We start from the raw sequence: 27,609 nt of genomic DNA, 5'->3' as shown, positions 1-27,609 counted from the left end.
GATTGAGCAATTCTCAACACACACTGTAATAATGAGCTTTAATTCTCTATCCAAGCAGAACTTGAGCAATAATAATAAGCACATCAGAACAATTTGTTTACTGTGGCATTGCACAGGCTGCAGGGTCCAAGACTAGCTGCAATAAACGGTAAAAACCAAAGGAAACTCTCTAGACCAGGAAAAATTTTGCGATAGAAACGTGGTTTTGGCTTTCAAGGAAAGAGGCACTTGACTAGCATTTTAGCTGGGATATTTTGCCCTTGTCCAAGGTATGTGTTTTTAAATACTTTATTTTTATTTCCCACACACGTTTCTTTGCTTGTCTAACATTTGTCTTTTGCCCCCAGGATCGCGTTTAAACCTTGGTGCAGAAATGTAATTTTGCTCATGTCTTGGTTTTGGTTGTTGGATTTTTTTTTTTTTTTTACCCCCAATCCTCTCGTCCTGTCGGTTCAGCCCTCTCGCAGTTTGATAGAAACTGAATAGCTCCATCTCTTCGAATAAAAAATACCTGAGTTATTCTTTAAATGGCTTTTAGTGTGTTGCCATGCAGAGGTCTGAGAGCTTTCCGCCCGTTGTGGGGGTGGCAGCCTGCGAGGTTCTCCTGCAACCTGGTGAACGGTTGCACCTCGCCTTCTCCGGAGCACCCGCCAAGAGCGGGCTGAGCCGGCTGCCCGGGGCACCCCGGTTTGTGAGCCCTGGCGAGCTGGGAACTTGTTGTAACAAGCGGGATTAGTGTGCGGGAGTGTGTGTTTGGGGGAGGGGGGTTAATTTAAGATGCTGCAAGAAACTTCTGTGAACTGAAGCGTCCTAAAGACAGAAATTTAGCAGAATGATAACATTTTCCCTCGTGAAGAAACCCACTGTAGCCGACTGTATAATAAGACCATTATTTTCAATGCCGTAATCTTGTTTTCTCATAAAAAGAAAAAAAAAGATTTAAAAAAATACTTCTTGCGTAAAAAAGAAATGTATAGCTATAAATAATTTATTTATACCTTAACTTTATAGCTTGGCTTTCTCTATTTTTTTTTTTCCCGAGGACTCCTAATGCTATTAATTTGTCTAAAACTTTATTCTGGGCTGTCTTGAATTATTTCCCTTCTCTCTCCTTTAAAACATTTTCATAATAAGCGTGACTCCGGACAATGTTTGATTTGTTTTTCTCCCCTCATCCCGGTTTAGACTGAGACATTAGCTGAATTCCCTGGGGGTGATTGGATGCAATTCGTTGAAAGTCGACAGGCACGTCCTGGATGTTAGAAATTCACTTTTCCTCAACGTGACAAGGCTGAGTTCGATCTACAATTGTATTTGAAAGGGCAATGAGCGGAAAGATCTCCCATCATTAAAGCCTCCCTCTTCTTTAGCAAAATAACAGGATACTTCATTTGCACACAAACACTCAGGGGGGGAAAAAAAAAAAAAAAAACAACCCAAACCCCAACCGACCCTCGATAACTGTTTAATAAAACACTATCTCTGCATAATTTGGGAGAGGGGGACGACATATCAAAAGGTATCGGAGGTCCCCCAAAGCGCCCATGTGATCAAGTTGACTTTTTACTTTAAATCTTGAATAAGATGTGAGTTGTAACAAGGGGATTTGCACTTACTCCATGACCCTTGTAATTGGATTAAATATAGACTGAGACGTACAAAAACATACCAAGATTGACACCTGCCAACTGGACTTCTTTATGATTGATTGTGATGCTTCGTGCTGGCAACAATAATGAAATAAATTGTATGGATAAAACAGCACATTTGTCATTTCCGTGCCATAAGAGAGGAAGGCAGCGTGTTCGGCAAGCTGTTATCTGACAGGCAAGAACAGCAGACACAACTAAAGAGCTAAACAAGGATTCCAGACATTGACAAGACAAATTATAACTTGTCACAACCTTTTTAAATTCAGAAGTTTTCAATTAACATATATATTGCTGTTACATATAAGATCGGGTGGACTTAAAACATAAACAAGCAGGGACGGAGGGCGTCGGGGGGCCGCGGGAGGCTGCAGCGCTGGCGCTGCCCGGGCTGCCGGCGCCCACCGGAGCTGCCCCGGGAGCCGCCCCCCCCCCGCCGCCCGGGCCCCCGGGCCGGCTCCCCCGGGGCAGCGGGGCCGGGCGCTGGGACGGGCCGGCGGGGCCGCTCCCGCCCGCCTTTGTCCGCGCCTGCCGCCCGGCCGCAGCGCGGAGGGGCGCGGAGGTGAGGAGGGGGGACACCGGCGCAAGGTAGCGCAACAGCTCGCGGCGTGCCGGGCTCCCCGGGGATAGACCACCGGCCGCTCAGTCCGGGCTGCGAAGCGCGGTCGGCGGCGGTGTGTGCCGTAGGTAATTGGTTTGGATTTATGGCTCCCGGTGGCAATTCGCGGCGGGGGGGGCGGTGGATGCGGCGCAGGCGGGTTGCCGCGCTCCTCCGCGCCCGGCCGCACCCGCGCAGCGCGGCCAGTACCGGGCTCTCGGCAGCGGGACGGGCTCTCCGCCTCCGCTGCCCGCCGGGTCTGCAGGGGAGAGGGGCAGCCCCCGCGGGACCCCCCTGGAGGGACCAGGGTCGGGGCTGGGACCCACACCCGGCACCAGCTCCGTTCCCCCGTCCCTCGGCTCCCCACGGCCACTCGTGAGCGGGCTCTCCTCAGCCCGGCCTGGATGTCCCAGCGGGGAAAAGCCGCGGTCCTGCTAAAGCGGGGGACGTGTCCCGCGGGACACACACACACACACACACACACGCATGGTGGCACAAGGACCCGGCTTTGGGCAGGGGTTTCCGGGGTGCCCAAATTGGCCACGTGCCCTGCCGGGGGCTGAGGCCGGCGAGCTGGGGCCGTGTCCGGATTTGGGCCATTTGGCCCCCCCCGGTCATCTCTGGGGAAGCGCTGCCCTTCCCGGGGTGCTGGGAGGCGGGACCGGGCTCACCGGGGCACGGAGCCGAGCCCCCAGCCGCAGCCCGCTCCTGTCGCGACCCCCCGACATGCCAACGAAACAGACGAGCGTTTTCACCCGGGACGTGGTGCGCTTTGCCCGAGGAGATGCTGACCCGGGCCGGGCCGGCGAGCATCCCCCGGGGGCAGAAAGAAATCCCGACTCTCCCTCAAAGCTGTCGGGTCTCTCGAGGGGCAACTCCAGCGCTTATACAAATGTTTTTCATCCCCGTTTCTTTTGTCTGAGAGGGTTTCTGCTGGGTCCGAGATGACGAGTGGCAAAAGTGCAGGGCTGCGGCAACGCAGCTCTGCCGGCCGTCGCCGGGGACAGAGAAAAGGGACCCTGCCCCCAAAATCCCGAGTCCCAACTTGGGAAAAAATAACTAATATTCCAAGGCGACCTTTCCATTTGCTGTAATTACTGCCAAACTCATTCCTCTAAATTAAATGCTGCAAGTGATTTGAATCCTTGTAAAGCAAAAACCAAGTTCCATCGAATTAGTTGTAGCCTGCCTGCTTTCCCCAGTGACTGCATCTATTAACATTATAATCTCAAACACCATTTTTTATGTAACACTATTGTTAGTAAATCAACTCCTCAGGTCCACAGAGACGCTGACCCCTGGCAATTCAGTGAAAGTGTAATTATCTCCCCGAATCTTGGACAGATTTAAGAGATTACATTTCAACTAAATCTATATCAATGCTAATTTTTTCCAGACTCCAGGTGCTAGGCACTCCGAAATGGTGTTTCTGCCCAGCAGAATGGGTTACAAAGAGGAGAGGGCTTGCTGTGTAGAGGGCCAAAAGAAATGAAGCCCCACATAAAATTACACCTATTTTTTGCTACAAAACCTGGTTCTTGTATGGCAAAGTTAAACAAAGCAGCTATGCTAAATTAGCGTTAAATAAAGGCTAGTTTAATGCTCGGTTACAGTCAACTGGTGTATATTTGATGGCTAATTGTCTATCAAAATTAAAAAGAAAAGAACAAATGATTCGTTATAAGAAGGTGTTAAAAGCTTCGACAAAAGGACATTTCACAAATATAATATCTGTGGATAGCGACTTGTCCTTTTGAAGCTTTTTTAATGTACTAAAGGCCTGGGACTCCCTAGATATGAATAATGGGGAGAAACGCGCTCTTTTATTCGGAAAGAGCCTCTTTTAAACCAGTCACTCTAATAAAACGGCAAGAACAATATTCCGGGAGGAACGGGGACCCGCGTTGCTGTGATTTCCGACGGCCACTTAAATAAATAATGCCTCGGCAGTAAAAAGGCATTTAAATGTTATTTGGTTTGCGCTTAAAGAGACCTAAGCGGCTTCCCAGTGGAGAGCAGTTCTCCCTTGCAAATCAACCGATATCAGCGGGGAGAAACAGCATTTGCAGGGCTGCGGGGACGGATCCTGCCCCGGGTGCCCCGCGGCCAGGCGAGGTGCGGAGCCGCCCGCCCCGCGTTTATTTCTTTCTTTATCAGAGTAATGGGCCAGGAAATATTCCGGGCAAGCGGGGGAGAGGGGGATTGCCGCAAAAATAAGAGGCAAAAATGGTAAACCCATCCCACCAACCCAAAACCTCTGTGCAAAGTTAATTAAAGAGGCTGGCGGCGAAGCGGGCGCTGGGGCAGGGTCAACCCCGTCGGCTCCGCGGGCGCGCAGCCCTACACGGCCGGTCCGCGTGGGGAGGGAGCGGGTCCGCGCCCCGCGGAGGGCGTGTGGGAGAGCCGGAGTATGCAAAAAAGCCCCGACTAAATCATGCAGCAAGAACGACAAACCGTCTGGAAAATGGACCCATGGAGCAGCAAGAATGTACTTTTTTATCTTTGACAACTTGTGTCCTAAAGAAACTATCTTGAAGATAATTGAAATGATTACAATTCATTGCTGCCTTACTTCGAGTAGGAGCAGTCAAATAATGAAATCTTAGTAATACAGCAAAAATTTAATTTACATTACACCACTGCTCGAGGTTTCTTTTCTTTTTTTTCTTTTTTTTTTTTTTTTTTTTATGCCCAGCTTCCCCTAGAAATTTTGCCCTCACACATAATTCTGCACTTCGTTGCATTATTTATTTTTTAGGGGTTATTTCCCATACCCTGCCGCCCTTTCTTTTTTAGTAATGGTCTTCTGTGAAACCTCCATGTGCGGGGGAGAGAAGCTTTTCTGGAAGGAGAATACCCCAAGAGGCAAGGAGGGACTCTAAAACAAACTCCAGTGAGGCCGGGCTGGCTGCTGCAGCCGGGGAGTGGAGGAGACACCCCTGCCCCGCAGCCTGAGCCGAGGTTCCGTCTATCCAGGGGTTAGCAGAAACCTCCGCTCAGGCTGCAATGAGCAGGGATTGGGCAGGCACGGTCCCCCCCCTCAGGGTCTGTCTCACCGGGGCAGCGGCTATAATTAATTTTTGGAAGCTGTTCTGAGGCTCAGTCCTGCCATCATTATTATTATTATTATTATTATTATTATTATTATTATTATTATTACTACTACTACTACTACTACTACTACTACTACTACCATCATCATTGTCACTATCACTACCACTATTTATTACCATTACTATTACTATTGCTATTGCTATTGCTATTGCTATTGCTATTACCATTACTATTACCACTGCCATTGCCATTGCCATTGCCATTACCATTGCTATTGCTATTGCTATTACTATTACTATTAATATCAATTGTTATTTTCACCAGAAAAATGTTTTCTAGATGCCGTAGGGTATCCCCAGCGATGCGGGTGTTGGCCGGGATGGTTTTTGCCCGAGCTTTGAGCTGGAGGAGGACACCAAGTCTCATCTCCCCCAGGAAAAGTGACGCAGCCAGAGCAACCCTCTGCCCCAAGGTCCCTCCACCCCTCCCCAGTTCCCCCAGCCTCCCTCGCAGTTATTGGCCATGGTGCTGCCTGGGATGCCCGAGCCCCTTTTCGGCCTCTCGTCTCGCAGATTGTGTGGGAGGCAGCCTGCCTTTTCATCCAAGTCAGAAATGGACCAGGATACATCCCCAATGCAACTAACTGTTTCTAAAAAAAAGACCATCTGGTAATTGTCTTCCTTTAGATCTTCCCTTAATTATGCTTTTAATTAAAGATGGTTCAAGGCATTGGACCACATGAAGGGCAGTAATTACAAATTACATTACAAACCCAACAGATGTAGCTCTATCTGCTGGGAAAAAGGTACCGGAATAAAATTTGACTAAACTTTAGGATAAATTAATCCGCTGCCTTGAGAACAGAAGCACATTTTTTATTATGCAGACTCTAGCCAGGATTTAAGTTCTCTGTCATGATTGTTTTCATATTTCTTTGACATCTATTGATTTGGAGGCAGCTGCAAGGCTTTGTCACAAGAGAGAAGAGCAGTCACAATATATTAGCTTGATGGCATAACTCGAATATGAGTAGGAAGGATAGAAACATGACAGGGAGCCACGTGACCGACTGATGGGTCTCCAACAAAATAAAGAAATTAATTTTTAATAAAAAGCTTTAAAAATACCACAGCTAGTGCAACAGCAAGGGGAATGACAGATCTTGTTAATTATCAAGGGTCGGAGCCTCTGAAATTTACCCCTGAAGACTAGGAGGGGTCAGGCTTTTAATTTCCAGTTAGAACTGGTGCATTGAGCAGAAGTCCCAAGGAGCAAAGCCCCCGCTTTGGGTGCGCTCGGCTGGAGCCCGCCTTGCCCCACATCCAACCCTGGACTGGGGATGCTGGGGCACCTGGGTGTCATGTCAGGGCTCCCCTTCCCTGCTGGGCGCTGGAAATGTGCATCCTGATTTGCCCATGATCTGCTCAGAGGCAAAACTCTGGAAGCCCAAGTGGAGTTAGCGTAAAGCCCCCTCGGTGAGCAGATGCGAAGCAATGCAGACCCGATAGCCTCTGTAATGAGGGAAGGCAGCGCAGGCTCAAAGATTTCTAGAAGGAATGTTGTCCCACTAATCTCTGGTTACTGATGGCTCCAGATAAGCTACTTATAATGCATATTGCCGGGCTTCAAGAATATAGGCATATGAACTCTTTCAAAATGACCTGGTTTGCAGAACCAGTTTTGGTTCAGTGGATAAAGACATCATTGATAATCAAGGGGCTGTTTTTTAAGTCTACCTCCAGTTCAAAGTATGCGCCTCTCCTGCATTTTGCCAAAATCCTGTGCTAAATGTATAACTGGGAGCTCAAAGTATTCGAGCAGGTTTGGGCAAGGTAACAGAATTTCCCTGTCTGGGGGAGGCTGTTTGTTAAAAGCAGTCATTGAAGTCAAGCTGGAGAGCAGGGACAGTGAAGATTCACATGTCAGACGCTCCATCAGACCATTAAAAAGAAATTAAGCTGGGACATTTTGTCTTCCCGTCTCCCAACTCCACCTCTGTGGGAAAAGCACAACAAAAATCCAGCCAGCACCTTAACGTGGGGGGTGAGGCTGTCTCCCCTTCAAGCCGCAACAGCGTCTGCAATGCCTTCGGCATCTCTCAGAGGTGAAATTGGACACAAGAGGCTTTGGGTATGAGGCTGCTTGGAGTTCCCCCTTTTTGTCTGCAACCACTTGCACCTGCACCCCTAAGACTTTACTGACGGTGGGGACAGGGCACGGGCACCCCAAGTGCGTGCGCAGACTAAATGCACACGGGGTCACATCACGTCTCTGGCTTCCCTCTCACACCCGTTGACACAAATGGTGATGCTCTTCCCGTCCTGTCTCAGGCTTGATTTTCAGCATGCCTCTGCTTAGCTGGGCACGACGGAACCTGGCCCAGCTGCTTTCAGCCTCAGAAGATGCCGCAGCACAAACCAAAGACAGATTAACGCACACACACACCCCTTGCACTAGACCTCAGCTCTACATTCACACTTTCACACACCCTCTGTTAATAGTGTCACATCTTTTTCCTTCTGAGGAGCATTAGTCCCTGTGAGTGTCTAACCCATTTTCTTACCAATTTCTGGATTTTATCCTGCATGTAGTGGAGAAACATGAACAGCCCCTCTTGGCTTCTCAGGGCTCTTGTGTCAGGAAGGTAGTTATTTGGACAGACCTTTTCAAATGCCTCTTAATCAGCAGACTCTGGGTTTCCAGTAATACTGTAATTTATGATTGCCAAGTGTCAATAGGTTTGGTTACACAGATACAACATGCAATACGTTACAGCTCCTAGGCTCTCATTTAGTTTTAAAATGAGCAAACATAACAGTCCTCTATTTGTTCAAATTTTAGCCCTGTGTTTTGCTATCATTTCCCACTTTCTAAAAGTGACCCTGATGACAAAATTCTGTGTCAGAAGTACAGAATAATTTCAGGTTTAAAAATGATGTTACTATGAACATTACATATGCTATCCAGGAAAACCTATGTGTATAATGCAACTGGTCAATATAAGATTATAGATCCTCCTCAAAAGTTCATACTGCTTATTTACATAGAAACTTTTTCTATGTCTTTGCATATCAGCAAACAAAAACTTTTGCCCAAAATTGCAATAGTGCTTTTAGACCAAATACAATATAGAATATAGATTTATTTAAATATATTTATACCCTATCTTTATATATATATTTTATGTATGGAATATAAATATTTTTAAATAAATTAATATATAGAATATATTTATAGTCTATATAGACTATATAGAAATATAATCTAGCTTTCTATAATACTTAATTTCTTTGTGATTTGATTGCTCTGTCTATGACCTTGTGTTGCCATTCAGAAAGCATGAAATGTTACTGGACAAATGTTTCTTTGTGAAATATATGAAAGACTACACAGACGTTTCACTGACTTGCTGGGTAAATCTCAGACCCTTTTTGGTGACGTGGTCTATACTTGTTTACATAACATGGAAGCAAGTGAGGCGTGCTTTTCTTTGAGTTGCAAGACTCACCAGATATAAAGTTAAAGCCATATATACAGCTCTGGCTTTCACAGGTCTGATCCAAAACTTGCTGACATGATAGACAAATTCCCAGGTCCACGTGATACAGTCACTAGGCTGAAATCACAGCTCACACAGTGCATGATAGTGTTTATGTCAATAACTGAATACTGCAGTTTTTATTTCTATAATTCTTTCACGACCAATACCAAGCACATTTATTTCATATTGCAGTCTAAAATTAAGCTTTTTCTTGAAAAATTAGCATCCTTACATCTGTTTAGTGTGGAGAATGTACAGTGTTATATATGAATTATGTGGTTCTGAGGATCTGCTCAGTTTGTTGGGTAGGGATTGAAAGCAGACAGCAAACGAAGTATGTGGAGGCGTCTGCATCTTTTACAGCATATCTCACAGCCACGGCTGCTATTCACGTGTGAATAGTATTTCATGCAGTAATGATGTTGCATAAACTAGCAGTTTCAGAGGTGTAGAGTAGATGGAAAAATGTCAGCCTTTTTCAGAGCAGAAGAGCCTATTCCTTGGAGTTTCTCTGAGCTGATGTTGTCTGCGGAGGGTCATGAGTTGGGAACGTTCATGTGATTCACAGCAACAAAACCTAGCTCTGCAGGTCAGTCTAAGTGACCAGAAAATCCTTCAATAAGGTTGTCACACACTTTGTGAAGCCATGTTTTTAAACGTGTGTATGGATGGAATAGTGTAAATTTTCTCCAGTTTTAAAGATGGATTGTCTCAATAATGTATCATCATAAAGAACAATGGGCGAGAAAATACTCTCTCCAAGCAGAACAGAAGCAAATTTAACACTTTCAAAAAGCACTGACAATTACTTTCCTGGGCATAGCAATGTCACATTTTTAAGATGTAATATTTTGGAGTTCAGTCCCTGTCAGACATTTGTGTTAGGCATTGTATTCAGGGTATACCTTGCTCAGTGGCAGTAACTTCGTCCGTAGCAGGTCAGATATTGCAGGCTTTATACAGGGGCTGGAAAACTGCCCATTCCGCACCTTTGCCAGCATGTTCTTTGCAGTTACATTTGGGAATATTTTATGATTTGGGTAAAGAAAGAATATACAATTATATATTCCTCTTAGAGTTAGTGGGGAAAGCTTGAAGCTGCTGTTGTGTTTAGAATGACAGAAATAGTCCCGGGGGACAATATCCAGGGTATCTGTGGGAATTCCTATCAATTCCAGGGTATATGTATTACATGGCTTTTCAGTGTAATAACCAAATACCTCGTCTGTGTGTGTGTTAGATCTCAAAGAATAACAGAAATCTGAACATTTCTTCATATATTTTTACTTGTTTTGATTAGTTTAAAATTGAGAACTTTGAGACATTGTTAGGAACTTTTCCCTGTTTTCTTTAGGTAATTATTCAGTTGTCCTTAGCCAGTGAGTTGCAAATCAGTTCTTGTAATCATCTGCATTGGGCTGAACTTCAGTTACACAAAACATTGTGTTAAGTGTGTATGTTTGGAGGACTCTCTGTGTGTGTGTGTGTGTGCACTCACACCAATATAGACATAGCCCCTCAATTTTCTGGGTCTCTTGGAAAGAGAATCTCTCTTTTTGTTACAGGGACTCATTTATCTGTATACAATCTGCTGTGGGGCAAGTATGTCAAAGGGATAACACTACCCATGCAAACTTCAGATAAAGATACAGCAGGACAGGATTTTTTTCTGTATGCCCATTCTTACCAAAAAGATTTACTGATTGGCACTGAGAGCCAAATGCTTCCTTCAGATCACCAAACCTGATCAGGATGGTACCTGTGCTTGTTCAATACAAGTGGACTACAGAACAAGGCAAATTTTGGGCAAAGCAAGAATGTTAGCAAATATGAAACTGTTCTCCTTTTCTTGTCTTAAAAAAGAAAATTGTGTTGGTCTGTCTGCAATTGTCTGGCTGTTAATCAGTGGTGTGCACCACAGCTGAATTTTGAAGGACCCACATGTGGTCCTGAGCCTTCTCTGCTGGGCAGTAGCAGAGCACTCTGCTTGCATTAACTTTTACATGGTTTCTCCAATAAAATCAGAAATCCAAAAGCAGGCACCATCACTCAGGGACAATGTATAATTTGTCACAGTCCTTGGAGGACTGAGAATCCTAAAATCAATGACTGGATTATATTGATTCACATTGGTAGATGTCTCATCTGCAATAGATACAGTATTGATAGGTTGCTTCATTTTACAGAAACATATCAGATCACCATGTGGGAAAGCACAGTGAAACAGTAATTACATTTTCTGATGTGAGAAATACTCTATAAGGAAGCTGAAGCCATGGCATTTGATGTGGCTGTAAATTGCTGCTACCTCCTGCAACATGTCTTAGCATACATTTGATTACGATATTGTTGTGCTACGTATGTTTTTGTAATAGCAGCCATACATTTCTGATTCAGGAGTTGGGATGGAGACACATATACATGCATATACGTGTGTGTATGTGTGTAGACAGGGAGACAGAGTCTTTCCTGGAGATGTACATTTCAAATATTTGATGCTGCTGATTCACTACTCATTTCTCCAGGTATGCATACCCAGTTAATACTAAATAGTGTGATGTGAAAAACCCCATGAATAGTGAAATCAGTGGAACTGTTGGGACATTAAAAAAACCCCAAGACTGTAATATTTTATGTTATAGTTTATGAGCAGTAGGACTTTACATTACCAGTAATAGTGGGGTTTTGGGGAATAAGGAGGTTGTGGCCTGGTTATAAATTGTTTTTTAGAACTGATATTTTTAAATACAAAGAATTAGAGGATACAGAGCAGTGAGCAATTGCTACATGCATCAAACAGAGATCCATACTGGTCTAAATAATATGTGATTAATACTAACCATATCTGTCAGGAGTGTGCATCATAGCCCAAAGCCAGATGTGAAAACCAGAGGCTAAAGCTTCATGGAGGAGAGCTTAGTCTCTCTGAGGCCAATGGAAGTTTAGCTGTTGCTCTCCCCCTTCCCTGTGTGCTGCTCAGTGTTTTACTGAAGACATCACTCACTTCATCCACAATCCACAGGTAAAAGGAAAGAGATATGACTCAGATATTGCAAATTTTGCAGATTTTGCACTTGGATATCTAGGTTCTCGAGAAATTAGTGTGTTTTTCTAAGGGTTTTTCATGAAGTCTCAATATCCTGCATGATTTCTCTCTGAGTCACATTCTGAATCCTCTCATTTCAACAAAAATCTTCCCTTTTATTGTCAGATTTTGACTAGCAGTCATAACATTCTCAGATGGTTGTTACACAATCTGCTGTACAGTTTGTGCACACACATGTAGTTTGCATTTGTGAATAAGTGTGTGTCCCAGGCTCTTAAATTCATGAGGGTGCATTGAAGGCTCAGGCACATCAGTAAGCAGTAAGTGTTGAAATTCTTAGATAATAAGAAATTTACAGCACCTTTATAATTGATTTTTTCCCCCTTGTCTTTAGCCATGCTTCTATCAATGCTTATTGCACATAGCCATGTTCTTTGCATATTTAGAGGAGTAAATTGAGCATCCATGTTACATGCACGTCTCTTGGAGCCTATGCCTGAAGCAAGATTAAAAAACGATCTAAAATTAAGGGAGTGCTACATTTTCCCTAAAAATACCATTCAAAGAATTAAACTGATACAGAGTGTGTGCTTTATAGTAAACAGGTATAGCCAAAGTTTAGATACCACTCTAGCTGTTTCAATTTGAATCAAACCAAACCACTGAAAAAAGCCATGGTAAAGGGAGGAACCGTCAACGAGGAAGAATAGATGTTAAGAGAGAGGAAAGACTAATGAAAGGAAACTCAATATTGACAGATTATGTAGAGCAGAAGGAGATGGGGTAGAAAACCGCAGTCAAACACGGACAAAAATATGCTGTTCAGCAGGAGGAGGCAGCTACATAAGCCAGCTTGAATTTGCACGATTTGCCCTTCCCTAAGTAAGTCAAGCTCTCTTTAATGCAGAAAACTTTCTGGAACCCCGAATCCTTGAGGAGAAAACATGCAAAGGGGATAACTGCAGAGCTTTCAGTGAGCTCTAAGCCAAATACATCCCACCTGCCTGCACCCCAGGCTGGCACTTCTTCACGGGTCCCACAGATCCAGTTAGGTTTGGTTTGGACATGATGTGCTGCCCACCCATCTCAGCCTGAGAGCATGGGGTGAAACCAGCAGTGATCTCTGACAGTGCAAGGGTCGCCCAGCCAGGTTATAAGACAACTTCTTTGTAATTTGTCCCTCAGACAGTGTTTGCTGGAGTGTGGAGATAGTCACTGAAGGGTGCTTCTACAGACACTGCTCTTAAAAATATTCTGCATGTGCTTTTGCAAAGGATGTCACTGAGTTCTGAGTTATCTCACTGTACGCAGAGCTAAGGCTCCTGAATCTTTGCAGGCTCAGGTATCTGTATCTTGATTTTAAAGCAGCATCCCTGGATGTAACTGATTTTATGATAAGAAAAATCTTTGCACATCACATCTAATGAATGCATGGTTATGGTAACATAGAGCAAAGCATCCCTTGCATTACAACTTAGAAATGAATTGGACTCAGTCAGGTTTGATACACTGTTTTGCAAATGACTTTTGTCTCATGTTGCATGAAACAATTTTATTTTACTGATATGAGATACTACAAAGTAATAAAGACTCTTCTGGTATCTGGCATTTGCTTAATACTAATAATTTATGTTGATTGTGTGTACTCTGCTTTTAACCACTATTCAGCCATTTATAAATCAGTCACCTGAGGAAATTCATCGAGAAAACTGCAGAAATGTATTTTTGAGCACAAATCTTTCAGTAGAATGCTGAAGTTTTACTAAATGGATTTCACCTCCAGGAGTAAAACATTGCATGCATTAATTTTGCACATTTTAAATTATATTTTATTGCCCAGCAAAGCATATCTGCAAATACCCTGATGTATACAGAGAGCTGGTACTGCGGCAGAGCAGGTCTATGCCTGTGTCTGAAGGGGTCATTGAAAACTAAACGTGCAAGTTCCCACACGGCAGCATAAGCCCACTGAATATTAACAGCAGTTTATACAGGCTGCCTCAGTGCAGATCAGATGTAGCAAAAAATGTCTTCCAGCTTGCACATAAGCATCAAAAATACAGGAAAATATTACATAGACAGCAACTGCTTTTCAAACATTAATGTCATGGTCACAGTCATGTAATCGTATTATAAGTCTCTTTGGTGATAGGTTCATAATATGGATTTAAAGCCAGAAAAACACAGTATTAAATAGTGTGGCCATACTTTCTCAAGCACAAACCGAGGCATCAAATACCAGGAAAACATGCTGTTACACACCAAGCATACTTTTTATCAAGGCGAGAAGGTGTTTGTATATGTTCAGTGTCCAAGATCTGCTTGAAACCCTTGTGCCTGATTTTCATCAGCTTTGTGCCCCTGCCCCTGAGATGGGGAGAGGCTCTGGATCAGGCCCTGCATGAATGCTCCTGAAAACTCTTAAGCACTGGCAATTTTCATTTGCTATGAAAGCTTGACATATCTATATATAAAGTGTAATGGGATAAAAGGAAGAGTTCTGATGCTGTCTCAAAATTGTAAAGTGATTTCCTATTTATAGGAAATTTATATCTGCAAAATATTATCAAAATATTAGCTGCATAATGCAATAGGAAAGGGAATCAATCTTAGAAGGTCTTAGACTCATGGATGATTTCCTCTGGCAACAAGAAAACCTATCTACACCTCCAACTTTAGGAAGAGTGAATATAGTCACAGAAATCCCCACTAGTCTCTGCCCTGAAGCCAGCATCTTAACTTTAGGATCACTTTTATTTAAGTTTCTTGCACTTCAGCAAAATGCAGCAGAGCTTGACAAATTCATTTTGCAAGAGAAAGTCTGCTACAACTTGTTTGCTTTCTCAGTTTGAAATGGTGATGCAGTGGAAAGCATTCCTAAAAAAAAAAAAAAACTTTCACCACAGTTAAGCTAAATTTTACAGGGCCTGTAGCACACTGTGATCTACACTGGCAGATATTAACATCAATTAACAAGCAGTGTTGTTAAAAATCCTTGCATACATTTCAGGTGCAGTTCAGTTATTTGGGTTTACAGATTTTGCCTTCTCAGTTAAACAAAATTATTTTATTTTGTAAATAAGATTTTTTTGAATGCAAAGTGACACTTAGTTTTTGAACAGCAAGAAAAGATTATTAGAAAATAACAAATTCTGTCAGGACCTTGAAATTATAAGTATGCACTGAACTGGATTGCTCAGTTTAATCTCCACTGTCTCTGACTTCACTAAGTAGGTCAGAGAAACAGCGAGTACAGATGTCATAAGATAAGGTTAAAAATCCAAGCAAAAATATGGAAAATGTGTGATCCCCAAACTCTACAGCTCAATTAATACTTAAAAACCCTCAAAATCATTCTTGGGTAGAAAGTGATATCTGCAGATGATCTAACTACAAATTTCTTCTAAAGAAATAATTCAGAGATAGTTGTTGGTGACAGAGACCATCTAAGGAAAAATGAGATTATATATGGATTCCTTAGGACTCTGTCCATATCTTATGCAGGGAGTTGTCTGCAGACAGTGGGACGGGTCAGGCAGGACAGACACAGGTCCTTGTGAGTCCCTGTCCTGAACCTCAGGACTGCTCTTGAACAGTAGGAATCATCTCAGCCATCCCCAGGAGACGACACGTGTGGCTCATTTCTGACTTCTGACTTAGGCTACCAAATGCTACAAGGAGCTTCACAGCAAATGTCTTCTTGCATTGATGCTGCAGAAAAATATCCCAAAGATATACTGTGCCCGCCTTTGGGAGTCGGGGATTGTGGTAGCTGAAATGGGGCCTGGGGTGCCAGGCGGCACGGGGGATGTGCTGGTCCTGGGAGAGGGAAGGATTTGCACCCCAGCCTGGTGGCACAAGGGACAGGGAGTGACTGGGGTAGATGTGTCCTGAGATGTGACCAGGGGTGGTGTTTGCTGTGATGTGACCCAAGATGGCATGTCCCAAGATGTGACCCAGGCTGGTGAGTGCCATGATGCGGCTGAGAGCAGCAACTGCCCAGGGGCAGGGCTGGGGCCAGGAGGGGACAAGGGCGATACCCGAGTCACAGAGGTGTCACCTATTCACCTCTGTCTGCCAGCCCCTGTGGGCACAGGGGTGCAGCCCAGGCACTGCCCCTTCCATGGGAGTGCCCGGGCACTGCAGGGCACTGCTGCAAGCCAATGTCCATGCAAGTGGCACCAGCCCCAGCTGGGGGACAAGCAGGTCGCACAAGGAATTAATATGCCCAAATAATTTGTAAGGAGACTTAGACCACAAGGATGCTGATTCAAACCCGTCGAGGGTCTGGGCAGGGAGAAATGTGCCCGGGCGAACGCTGTCCTGTGGACGTGATGACGTCTGGACTGGTCACACTGGCCACGGGCCCTGCTGCCCCATCTTGCCTTCTGAAATGGTTTGTCAGTGCCCCTTCTTAAAATCTTGGAAAGACTATGAATACAACACATTTAGGGGTTCCCTCTGTCTCCTACTTTTTGAGGTTTCCTCCCCAGTCAGATGGATTGGAAATGTATCACTGAAGGAAAACCGATCTGCTCACAGAAGAGCCTGACTGTGGGAACCAGACCCCAAACAGCAACAAGTACCACCCGGCTCCTGAAAACCCAGGGACACTGGCAGCTTGGGAAGGGGCTGGCATTTGTGCTGGGGCATTACCCAGTGCTGGGAGCATCCCAGTAAACTTTCACCTTCCCGTGCTAGAGGCAGAACAGATGTGGGAGATGCTGAGATGGGCTGATGATGTGGGATACTGATGTGTAGCAAGGGAGCTGGGATGCATCCTGCCCACGTAATACCACGCGTTGAGGCTGCCCATTGCTCTCCGAGGCCGGGGGAGGCCTTTGGGCACAATGCCCCAAACTGGATTGACCCTGCCATATCGTCCTGCAGTGTCATGGCTGCGGGTGGGTGCCGTGGGCTGGGTGCTGGCAGCAGCAGCGAGCCTTTCCTGGGGCCTGGCTGGGCCCGATCCTCTGCTGTGAGCCCAGTTTGGGCTGTCGCTGCGGCGGGAGCTGGTGTGAGTCCAGGACGCCCGGGCTGTCACCCTGGTTCTCTCTCACAGCAAGCACTCGTTGCCGCCTGCCAAGTGAGTGGCACAGGGGAGACAGCAGATAATGCGCTGTATTGTGCTCTCCCAGCACCTTTTTCTCTTCCACAATATAACCATTGTGCACGTTTTATCGCGATTAAACTCCAGATGAACATCAAAGGGAAAGAAGTTCATCAAAACAGGAATGAAACAAAAGGCTTTTAAAGAGCAGTTATTGTGCACCAAGCAATGCTTTTCAAAGGCAGAAAAGTTCACGTTAAATATAGACTACCTTACTGGCACTGCTTTAATGGCAAGAGCACCCAGGCGGCTCCCAGCACCATCCGGCAGCCGTAGTTGTTGATGGAGCTATTACAGCAAATCCCTCTCCCTTTTCGAGGCTCTGTCATGCGTGGGTGCTGGAGCTGGCAGAGGCCACTGGTGTGCAGGGAGCAGCCAGCAGCGGCCTGGGAAAGCACATGCTTTATTCATACAAGTGAGTGGCACTTTTCTGCTCAAAATATAAATAGTGAATGTTTTTTTTTCTAATGAAGTGCTCCCTAATGACAGTTGGGAGACTTTGATTTTCCCCAGGAATGAGTGCTGGGAACTCAAATAACCAGGAATAGTTTTGCAATTTACAATCATGTTTATAAGTTATAAACTGTGTAAAATGTACTGGCTGCTAGAAAATTTTTAAATTCAGTTGCAGCTCATGCACAAGCTAATTTTTTTTTACTAAAAATTGAAAAAAGAACTAGTGGGAGATGGGGTGAGGTAAGGGCTGGTTATGGGATTAGCATTTCTTGCCCAGGGAAGGCAGAGTGGGTCTCCTTAGGAAGAAGTCCATTAGATAAGGTCACAGTCCAAGAACAAGCCCAAGGTCTGATCCAAAGTCCCTGGCATCTGGGACAAGAAGCAATGGGATTTTAAACTCACAAATAAATATTTATTGCTTACTTTTTTCCCTTAAACTGGAATAATTTTTCATTAGGACAAGTTGACATCTTCCCATTTCCCATTCAATAATTGCTCCAGAGAGAAAAAACATAACAAAGTGGAGCAGAAGGTGAGAAATATTTCTGCCCTCAGTGAAGGAAGTGAATAAAACTCACAGTCTTGGAGGCAATAAAGGATTTTTTTTTTTTTTTTAATATCTGTGGAGAAACATATTATTTGTGGATTTGGAGAGCTAGATCATGGAAAAGAAAAAAAGAAAATGCCTCCTATTTACCATCCCTGCAATCACTGAGCATGCCAAACTCCCTTTGGGGTGATGCTCATTTTGTGCCAGAGAGACAGCATATCGCACAAAGCAATTTTCGTTCTCAACTCTAGGTAAAAAGTTTCTTACTACGGGCTTATACAGGGATCGATTTATTCACACCAAAAGTGGAAGCCTGGATTGTAAGGTCTGTTTTGCAAGGGAGGGGTCTATAGGCCACTTTCAGTGTTAAACTTATAAAGTAGAAGGTTTTGTAGGCAGAACGAGTACATTTGTTTATCTAAAACGACACCCCTGCTACTAATAGCCAGAAACACTGAAGGTAACAACTACAAATAAAAATCAGAGAGGGAAAGAAGCTTCTTTAAAGTCTTGTACTATCAAATCCAGTCATGCCTTCTCCACTAGCTTATTTTTAAAAAGCGACCCATGCAGGGAATATATGTGCCAGAGAAATGCACAGGCTGAGGGTATTACACGGTGTGATCCAGACAAAGAGGATATTTTTTTGTAAGTCTGTATAAAGCTGAATGCAAAGATAATCCATGGCTACAGAAAGCCTGCAGGTCGCTACAAAACCCCCAAGAAAGCCTCTGCAAGAAGGGGTAAACAATTAACACAAATTTTAAATCAATGCGCTGTCACCTTAATAGCCAGCGAAGTCAGCTAAAACGGGGGTAATATGATGAGACAGTTTAATTCTTGTTATGACATTAGCTGCAGACTTTTACAACAGCTGAAAATGCTGGAGTGAGAAGAGTTTCCAATTATCACTGAGCTACGATACACAACTCTGGATTAGATCGAGGCATGAACAAGGGCTCCTCAGCCTGACAAGCAACATGAAACAAAAGATGCAGAAGTTTCCGAAATCTGATAAAGATATTTTCTCTTTTCGCCTCTTGCTGCTACGCTTCTGAAAAGGTTTATATCAGATAAAATAAGACCATTTTTAAGAGCCTGGCAGTGAAACCAGCTCCCAAGCTGTGTGTGATACAGTATTATATATCATAAATCCGTACATCCAGGAGGTGAACTGAACCAATCTGAAGCGATTCTGTTTTCCCAGCATTAAGCTTCAAAAAATGAAAAGTCACCCAGGCTTGAAGCGCAGATAGACAGGTAATAAGCCATGACAGCACTTCATGGGAATCCGCAGGAATAGGCAAGTAGGTCTGGGTGTCAGCCATATAAATATGATCATCAGACCCAAAGCTCCGAATAATACCTCCAAGTGTGAGCATGTCAATATTAAAGGCAAGCGGGCTGTGAACAGGAGCCCGAGGCAACGGCGAGTTTAGTAGATAGCCCGCTGGCCGGGGAGGCTGCACCTCTTCTACCAAGAGGGGCTGAGCCAGGCTGGAAATGCAAAGCCCTGACCCGGGAATGGGCCATAATTCATACGCCAGCAGGAAAGCTCTCCTTCTGGGTAACAGGGAGCTGTGTTGTTTTGGGATGGTTTTCCTCCAGTTTTATTTCATAGCTTGCTTTTGATCTCTTTTTCTTGTAAACCTCACAAGAACAACACTCTCCTTGGACCCTGTGTACAAAGAAGGATTTATCATGCCAAACCACACACCTTCTTCACGGTTTTTGTCTGTCTCTTGGTGGCAATTGCAAACATGGGAAGTAGCTGGGATGTTTGAAATAGCGGCTCTTTAATCCAAAGGTCACCCATTTTGTATTGGTCATGTCATGTTGCTCTGCTTTTTTTAACATTGCTTTTGGAAAAATGGGTCACGGTTTCCTTTTCAGATCATAAAGAGAGAAATCATCTTGTCAGGCCTCCCCTTGTACAGTGGTTCTGGGTTTTCTCCATGTTATTTCCCATAGCTGAGAATGTAAGGTCTAGAAAGGAGAAAAATAGCCTGGGGAAAGCCTCATCCAGAGCTGGAAAAGGTCTTTGCTGAAAAATAAATTATAATTAATTAAAATGCCTTTTCCATGCTCATGAAAGCCTAGTGAGTGCTCCACATTCACTGATTACATCCCAGAGGCACCCCCCTGCCTCCATTGGGTAAGGCCTCTGCTGAAAAATAAATCACCTCTCTCTCAAATCCCCTTTCCTACTCTTTTAAAAACCTCGTGAGTGTTCACAGAAGTCACCCCGGGTGGCTTGGACTGCAGAGAGCAGCAAGAGTCCTGCTGCCCAGGGTGCTGTCTGACAGCAGGCAAGGAAAAAAAGGATGTCACAGGGGGAGAAAGCTGAAATTCCACTCAAACTCCCCAAATCCTAGCAGGGGAGCCCTGTCTGAAGTTAGTCCTTGTTTTTAGTTTTTCAGCAGTCTTTATTTTGCAACTCATTTTTAAAAAAGTTGACCCGAAAAGTCGCTGTGTCATGCAGTACCTTATTCTGCATGATATGGTAAGATAATTTCTCGTTAAAATGTTTGGCTTTCGACCTCCTCCCCTCCCTGGTGAATGAATAAATAAATAAATATGCTTGAATATGTTTTGGAAATGCTCTCTCTGCTATTTGCAGAAAGGAAAGCTTTGAGTTTGGCATGTGCCACCATCTCCCAGACACTCTGGGGGACAAGGGCAGCTGAAGGGTAACCAAGCGGTGATTGAGGGGTGGCCAAGAAGTGTCTGAGGGGCAGCCGTCCCCTTGCTGGTGCTCCATGTCCTGCAAAACACTCCTTACCTGCGTGGCCCTGCACTCAGCCCCTTCACACACAGTTTCACTACCCCAGTGCAGCCCACAAAGCTCTCTGTTCAGATTGGCATTTGCTGTCTGCTCCTCTCCCAGAAATTCACCTCCAGCTTTTTTATTCCATGATGCCAAATCTCTGGAGTGAAAAGGGGCTTTCATGTCTTTATATGGAATTACAAACCTGTATTAAGCCTCAAATGATGTTTTTATCAAAAAATCTCAACAGCTGCCAACTTCCCTAAATCCCAAACTATCATTACGCATTTAGTCTTAGACAGGGGATTTTTTTGGATCTTCCCTCCTGACCCAATGATAAAGCCAAGTTGGTTTGAGATTGAAGATTCATTTATCTCTCCTTGGCAATTATCTCTATTACTGCCCACAATCCTTCCCAATCTTTTTAAACAACATCCTGCTATTAAAGCCACTTGGCAAGCATTTAAAGCCCTGGGATAAGTTAACCATGCACAAAATATCCCACTTGGGGAAGGATCCAGCTATAAAAATAAATGGTTTACGTTCCGAAGGCCATGGTTCAGGATGGGTATTCTTCATTTGTGAAGAGAGGTCATCATTGCTGACAATAAAATTATGTAGGACCTGATCCTCCCCCACTGAGCTCAATAGCAAAATCCCTCCTGATTTCAATGGTGTTTTCCGGGGTCAGTTACTGGGAAAGCCGACATTCCACAAAGTTGCTGAAAATCTATAATTGGATATATTAAGAGGGCTTTCAAAGACATGTCAGATTTGGAGGCTTAGTGTAAACCATGCTGCAAAGGGGATCATTTCATATAACCAAATCAATAAAGCTCTTTTTTTTTAAACATTACTTTTCTACTTGATCTCTGATGGCGGAAAAGCTCAGCTCTGGAGACTCGCCATCAGCATGGAGGAGGTGCCGGGAGCCTGACTGGAGGGTGAGCTACTGCCCAATGGGAAAGATCCTGCCAAGTGACCTGGTGTAAACTGCCAGTCTGAGAGGTGTAATCCTGCAAGCGTTTGATCCAGTGGCTTTGCTTACACTATGGAGGCAACTCGTGCGTGTAAGTACTGGAATACCAAGCCCTTATTTTCATGGGGTTGCTGGTGTCCTGTCACAACACATCTCTTTAGGAGATATGATTGAGAGTTTTGATGAATTTTGCCGTGCCTTACATGCCTATATTTAGTAAAATGAAGCTTAGTTTGTATATTTGGAACAAGATATGGATTTATCCCCCAAACACATTTTTTTAACCCACAGGCCGAACTTCAAAGTGTTATTTAACGCCACTTTGAAAACGCTTACTGGTAGCTCTTTAGGAACTGGAAATCTTCAATTTCTACTTACATGGTGCTTTTCTGGCTGATGAACACTGTTTTCCCTCTGGTTCTCACGCAGAGAAAGGGCCACTTGGGGCGGAGCAGCTGTGCTGGGCAGCCTCATGGTGATGTCCCCCTGTCACAGGACACCAGGGCAGGGACACCAGTGTGAGGGTTGCACCAGGTGGCTTCACCCTTGCAGCAGCCTGATTTGTAAACATGTGCGGGCCACCTCCCCTCCAGTGTCCCCATGCCACCTGCCCCAGTGCCGCGGGTGGGGACGGGGGACACCTGCAGCCCCCACAGGTGACGCTGCCATCGCTGCCACCGGGACCTGCCACAGGTCCCTGCTGTGGTTCAGTCACTCTTTCCCATTGTTTCTCTTTCCCTACCATGTCGGTGAAGCAGCCCTGCAGTCACAAGGCTTGCTCCTTGTTCCTAGACAGCTTGATTTTTTTTTTTTCCTTTCCTTTTCAGTGAAAGCTGAAATTCAGCAGAAGCTGATGAGACCACCACGGAGAAATGCTGGTTCACCGCACTGGCTAGTACCAGCTTGATCTGGCTCTGGCTCTGGGATGTGCAGCCTACAGACACAATAATGAAAAGAAATATTCTGAAAAGGATGAGTCAGCTGGAGGCCGGTGGGGAGAGCGTGCGGGATCTGACTGGAATTTAAAAAGTTATGAGGCTACATGTTGTTTTGAGCCCTGCCAGTGGAGAAACTCATACACGCGAAATGCTTTGTCATCTGGCATAATTATGTTACTTTGCTGATTAGCTGGTAAACTCTTTTCAAAATGTATTTAGACAATAGTAAGTTCATGAAATATAAAAACTTCCTGCTGACACCACTGTCAAGGGCCTGCTTTACACTTTATTGAAAACTGTGTTCCCCAGAACCCCATCAGACTATTGAACAGCTGTGAAATTGTTCTCTTCTGTATTAGACGATGTATCCATTGAAACAGTTGAGGTAGATTCACACCTTCATTTCTGTGCTGTAAGTACCTCTATGCTGATGTGAGCTGTGCATACACCCACAGTCGTGGTGCAAACTGAATTTCTTGATTTTTGTATGTTTGCACTGATTGGGACAGCATCAGTTTGGTGTGAAGCTTCTTCAGTCACTCCTCCATCCAGGTACCAACACATTCTTCCTGATTTCACTGGAAAGCAGTGCCTGGTATTTGGATAATTTGCAGGACAGACTACTTTCAAAGATTTGAGGTTTTGGCTGTAAGGTTTTTCAAATAAATGACATTTATTTGTTGTGTGAAAAGATATACTTTCCATTCTCTCTTTACAAAGAGCCGATCTGTCCAGTCCCACTCCCCAAACCTGGCCAGACAAGGGGGGAGAGTCTGTGCTTGTTTCTGGAGCCTGTTCAAGCAGGGGGTGGGGGGGGGGGACTGTGACACTACTGTGACTGGCCACTCTTTGCAACTGCACTATGTCTGCCTTTCCTGCATTCCTTCGTCTTTCCTTCCAAGAAGCCTTATCATTTACAGAAATGTTGACATAAACTGTGCAACTGGTCATAAGAAAGATGAGTACCCACTGGTGAGAGTGAGGTGTAACTAATTTTTACCCTGTCTCAAACAAGTAGGTTCCTTTCTCACGTGTGGATGAATGAGACATCAATTCAATCAGACTCAACCAGAACAGGTAACTTCTCAGAGGTTTCCTGTAATCTTTTATGGGAAGCAGGGAAGTATCGACAGAGTTTTTTCACTCTCATTGACATGGTGTGAGATATTATTCCCCAGCTGCCTGGGATGGATAACAAAGGGCCTGAAGTGGGTTCAGAGCCAGTAGCAGTTTTCACTGAGGGCTTGCAGAGGACCTTTACACTTGGGAAAAGAGGCACCAGTGAGTTTTAGACAAGGCAATCCAGTTTCAACCCCAGGAAAGTACTGGAGCAAATAATCACACAACTATTTGTAATCACCCAGAGGGGTAGCTACCAATGGGGATTTGTCAAGAAAAAACTATGCTAAAACACTCCAGTTATTTTCTACAACAGAGGAAGTCCTATCATGCAGAGAGAAGTGGTGGATGCCTCCAGTTTTCTCTCACTTTAGGAAGGTAGTGCTTCACACGACGTTTTCTTAAGCAAGGTTGGGCAATGTGGTTCGGATGAAGTTAGTGTAAGAGATGCTGTAAAACCACAGAAGCAGCAAGACAGCAGTAACTGATTCAGTGCTGGTTTGATCTGGCAGCGAGATGGGCTCAAGGACAGTCAGCCTTTCAATCAGCCAGAGCTAAATTATCATTCTTGCCCTGGATAGTGGAACTGATATTACCTAATTACAGTTTCAGGTGATCCAAAGCAAAGAGAACCAGTGGCATGTGGAGAGGTGGGATGGCATTCAGGAGGACCATGCTGGGCTGGAATAAGCATGGTTTAATGCAGGAGTGGGTGAGGGTGTTGCATCAAGGGATGGGGTGAAGCACAGACAGATGGACACTATGCTTGCATTTGGACACTGCACTTTGGGAGCAACAGAGATGCTTGGAGAGACTTCAGAGGTGAGCAGTGAAAATGATGAAAGACCTGGAAAATACAACTTATGAGGAACAGATGAATGACCTGGGGCTGCTAAGCTTAAAAAAGGAGAAAGTGCTAGGGAGGAAGAAATTATAACAACTTTCAAGTATGTTGAAGATGGTCACAAAGGGGAAGAGAAGGACTTGCTCTCTGTGTTCATCCTGGGTAGGACAGGAACAAATGGGCTTAGTGTGCAGCAAAGAGATTTAATTAAAACCTAAAGTGAGTCTTCCCTAACAGTAAGACCGAGATGCCATGACAGGCTGCTGGAGAGCCATGGAATCTGCAGGGACCTAGGGGATCCTGTCTAGAGGCAGAGGGATGGTCCAGATGACTCACTGAGATTCCTTACTGGACATTTTTCTTTTTTTTTTTTTTTTTTTTTTAATACTGTCATGAAACAATCACACGGGTTTCATTGGGATACCTCCCAGAACAAAATTTCCTCCATGGGCTTGTTTCCCTGCCACAACTCACCTGTGGGATCCTTCACTCTGATGTGAAGTGGGTGTGAAATGCTGTCGCTCCAATGTGTCGCTGTCGTACACCTCCTCTCCAAAGTGCAAATAACTCCCCAGGCTGCGAGCCGGGGGGACCGGCCCATGATAAGCGATGGGCTCCGACTGATGAATTTTCACAGCAGGTGAGAACGGCAGGAGACACACACATTACAGATTTCTTGTACAGACAGCAACACTCAGGGAGAAAAATTGAGTAAATACCCCAAGATGTGGCTGCTGGGTCAGACACCCGCCCCCAGCATTACCCAGTGACGGACAAATTCCTGCCCTGAGCCCCTGTGTGGGGTTTGGAGGCGGTGCTTGCCCCATCTGTCCCTGCCGAGATGGAGGGGGTGACACTGCTTCCGTGGCTGGCTCCCAATTTTCCTCATTACCTGCTCTAAGCTTCTCTCAAAGATAAGTGGTTCTTGTGCAAAGCCACTAATTTAGCGCCAGCAAACAAGAAAATAAGTCTGGATGCAAAAGGCTGGTGGAATTTTGACAAGATGCATGTAGAGGTTGGGCGACTAGTCTTAATTAGGCCATCTTTGTTTACATTTGATGTTTATCAGCTAATTGGCATGGCAAGGTGTGAGTCACACAGCTTCCCTCTGGCATGAAATCAGTTCGCAGGAGAAAAACTGGGAGAACAAACGATCCCAATTATAAGAAAACCCACTGTGCTAATTACCATCCCACGGAAGACGGAGCCTCCCACCCGTGGCCTCGCGCAGCCGTCCACCCCACCAACTCCCGTGCGTGGCTGCCGCGCCGGCACGCTCCTCCCGCCCGTGCATCCAGCCCCTCACTCCGCCCGGAGACCTGCCACGTCCCTCCCTGTCACCGCAGGAGCAAAGGTGACGCTTCGCCAGCTGCTCATTTGGTGCCGCACAGCATTTCTCAGGGACTAAGGCTGCTGCTTAAGCTGCTGCCCTTTCTGTTTTTAACCCATTTATTTGTTTTAGCTTGGTGGAGACCATGTGGCAGCAGTAGCTCATAGGGAATGTCTTGTGCTCTCAACATCATGATGCCCATCATATCAAAGCCTGGATGTTTGCTACAATGGAGCTGGACTGGAACCTCACTGCTTAGGCTAATTAAAACCAACATTCAAACCTTACCTTGACTCTTTCTTCCCTCCTACCTTTAAAAAATATTTTTAGACCATCTGTATGTTGGCCAGTTTCCTACTCTACCCTCCTACTGCCTTGGCACTTGATTTTGATGTATACACTCGCGTATACTTGCATGTATGTATGCATGTACTGTAAATCTCCATCTTTCTCCCTCTGTCTCCCTCTCTCTCCAGCCTTTGGGGAGATGTGTTGCCCCTATACCCTTTCAGGACTTTCCCCTATACACTAAGGGTCCGGTGCGCAGGAATGTTTCTTGGCTGCCCTTGAGTTGAATGATGATCCTAGAGGCTTGGAAAAGCCACAAAGCTCTATGCTCTCTGTCTCCCTGTGTCTCTCTTGTCTTCCCTTCTTAGTAGGGGTAACAGATGGCTGAGGCTTTCACCAACAGTCCCGAACACATTGTCACTCCCAACTGAAAGTGAAATATTCAGTGGCATTTAAATTAAATAGACTCTAATGCTTCAGTAATATTAATTACGGTTTCATTCATCCCTGGCCTAATAAATCAACACATAAAGATAGGATGATCCTGTGGCTGGCAGCAAAGCAGGGCTATTCTGCCCTTTGTAAGGTTATGCACACAAAGCCCCCATTCTTATAGGGACATGATGGCCCCCACAAACATCTGTGCTCGACACCACTTGAGGAGAAGCCAAAGTGGTAACATTTAAACTTTTCTTGTCCAATTTGTCCACGCAACGGGGCTCAATTCAACAAGAACTTGCAAGTTAAAATTATAAAACCCATGTTAAGTGGGCGAAAACTTTTCAGTGGTTTGACTTGGGGGCTCAGATTTATTCTGGCAGCACAAGCTGAAGCCAAGGGCAGGGCGTCCATTCTCACCACTGAATTTGTTACCCCAGCTTCAACCTTTAAACGGGAGGGGGGTGGGGGCGGAGAAGGCTTGAAGGGTTTCAAAACCTCATGGCTTTAAGCTAAATTTCAGGATTTGGGGAGGCCCTGGGCAACAATTTTTCACACAATTTTTTTGTGTGAATACTACAGGGGAAATAGGCTCTGCACTTCACCAACAACAGGTTTTTTCCCCTCACCGCTATACATATGTAAAAGGAGGCTAATAAAATGGTTGAAGAAAAGCTTGCTGCTAGTAAATCTTCTGGAGACAAAACACTCCACTTGTGATGCTTCAAAGCTGCCCAGAGCTACCAGTTTACCCCAAAAGTCTCAACTGAGGGCTGCTGATTGGAAAATAAAAAGCCCTGTGCATAAAAACTTCACTCCAATTGTTATGCAGTGAATGCAACGTTTACGTACAGCAGCTTTACTTGACCAAATGACTCCCAAGTATACAAATGAAAAGCTTG

General features: G+C 44.8%; 1 long non-coding RNA gene across 1 annotated transcript; it reads left to right on the top strand.

Annotated features, from left to right (window-relative positions):
* The first annotated feature begins 93 nt into the window (after positions 1–93).
* On the top strand, positions 94–24,991 carry LOC116965056. Its single transcript, XR_004409109.2, has 3 exons — positions 94–269; positions 21,659–21,841; positions 22,578–24,991. It is a non-coding gene; the product is annotated as an uncharacterized LOC116965056 (long non-coding RNA).
* The last annotated feature ends 2,618 nt before the right edge of the window (positions 24,992–27,609 follow it).

This window comes from Tyto alba, unplaced genomic scaffold (assembly GCF_018691265.1).
Source record: "Tyto alba isolate M040663 unplaced genomic scaffold, T.alba_DEE_v4.0 Super-Scaffold_8, whole genome shotgun sequence".
In the NCBI taxonomy this organism is placed as follows: Eukaryota; Metazoa; Chordata; class Aves; order Strigiformes; family Tytonidae; genus Tyto; species Tyto alba.
The sequence above is the reverse complement of the archived record's forward strand: the minus strand, read 5'-3'. Positions and strand labels throughout refer to the sequence as shown.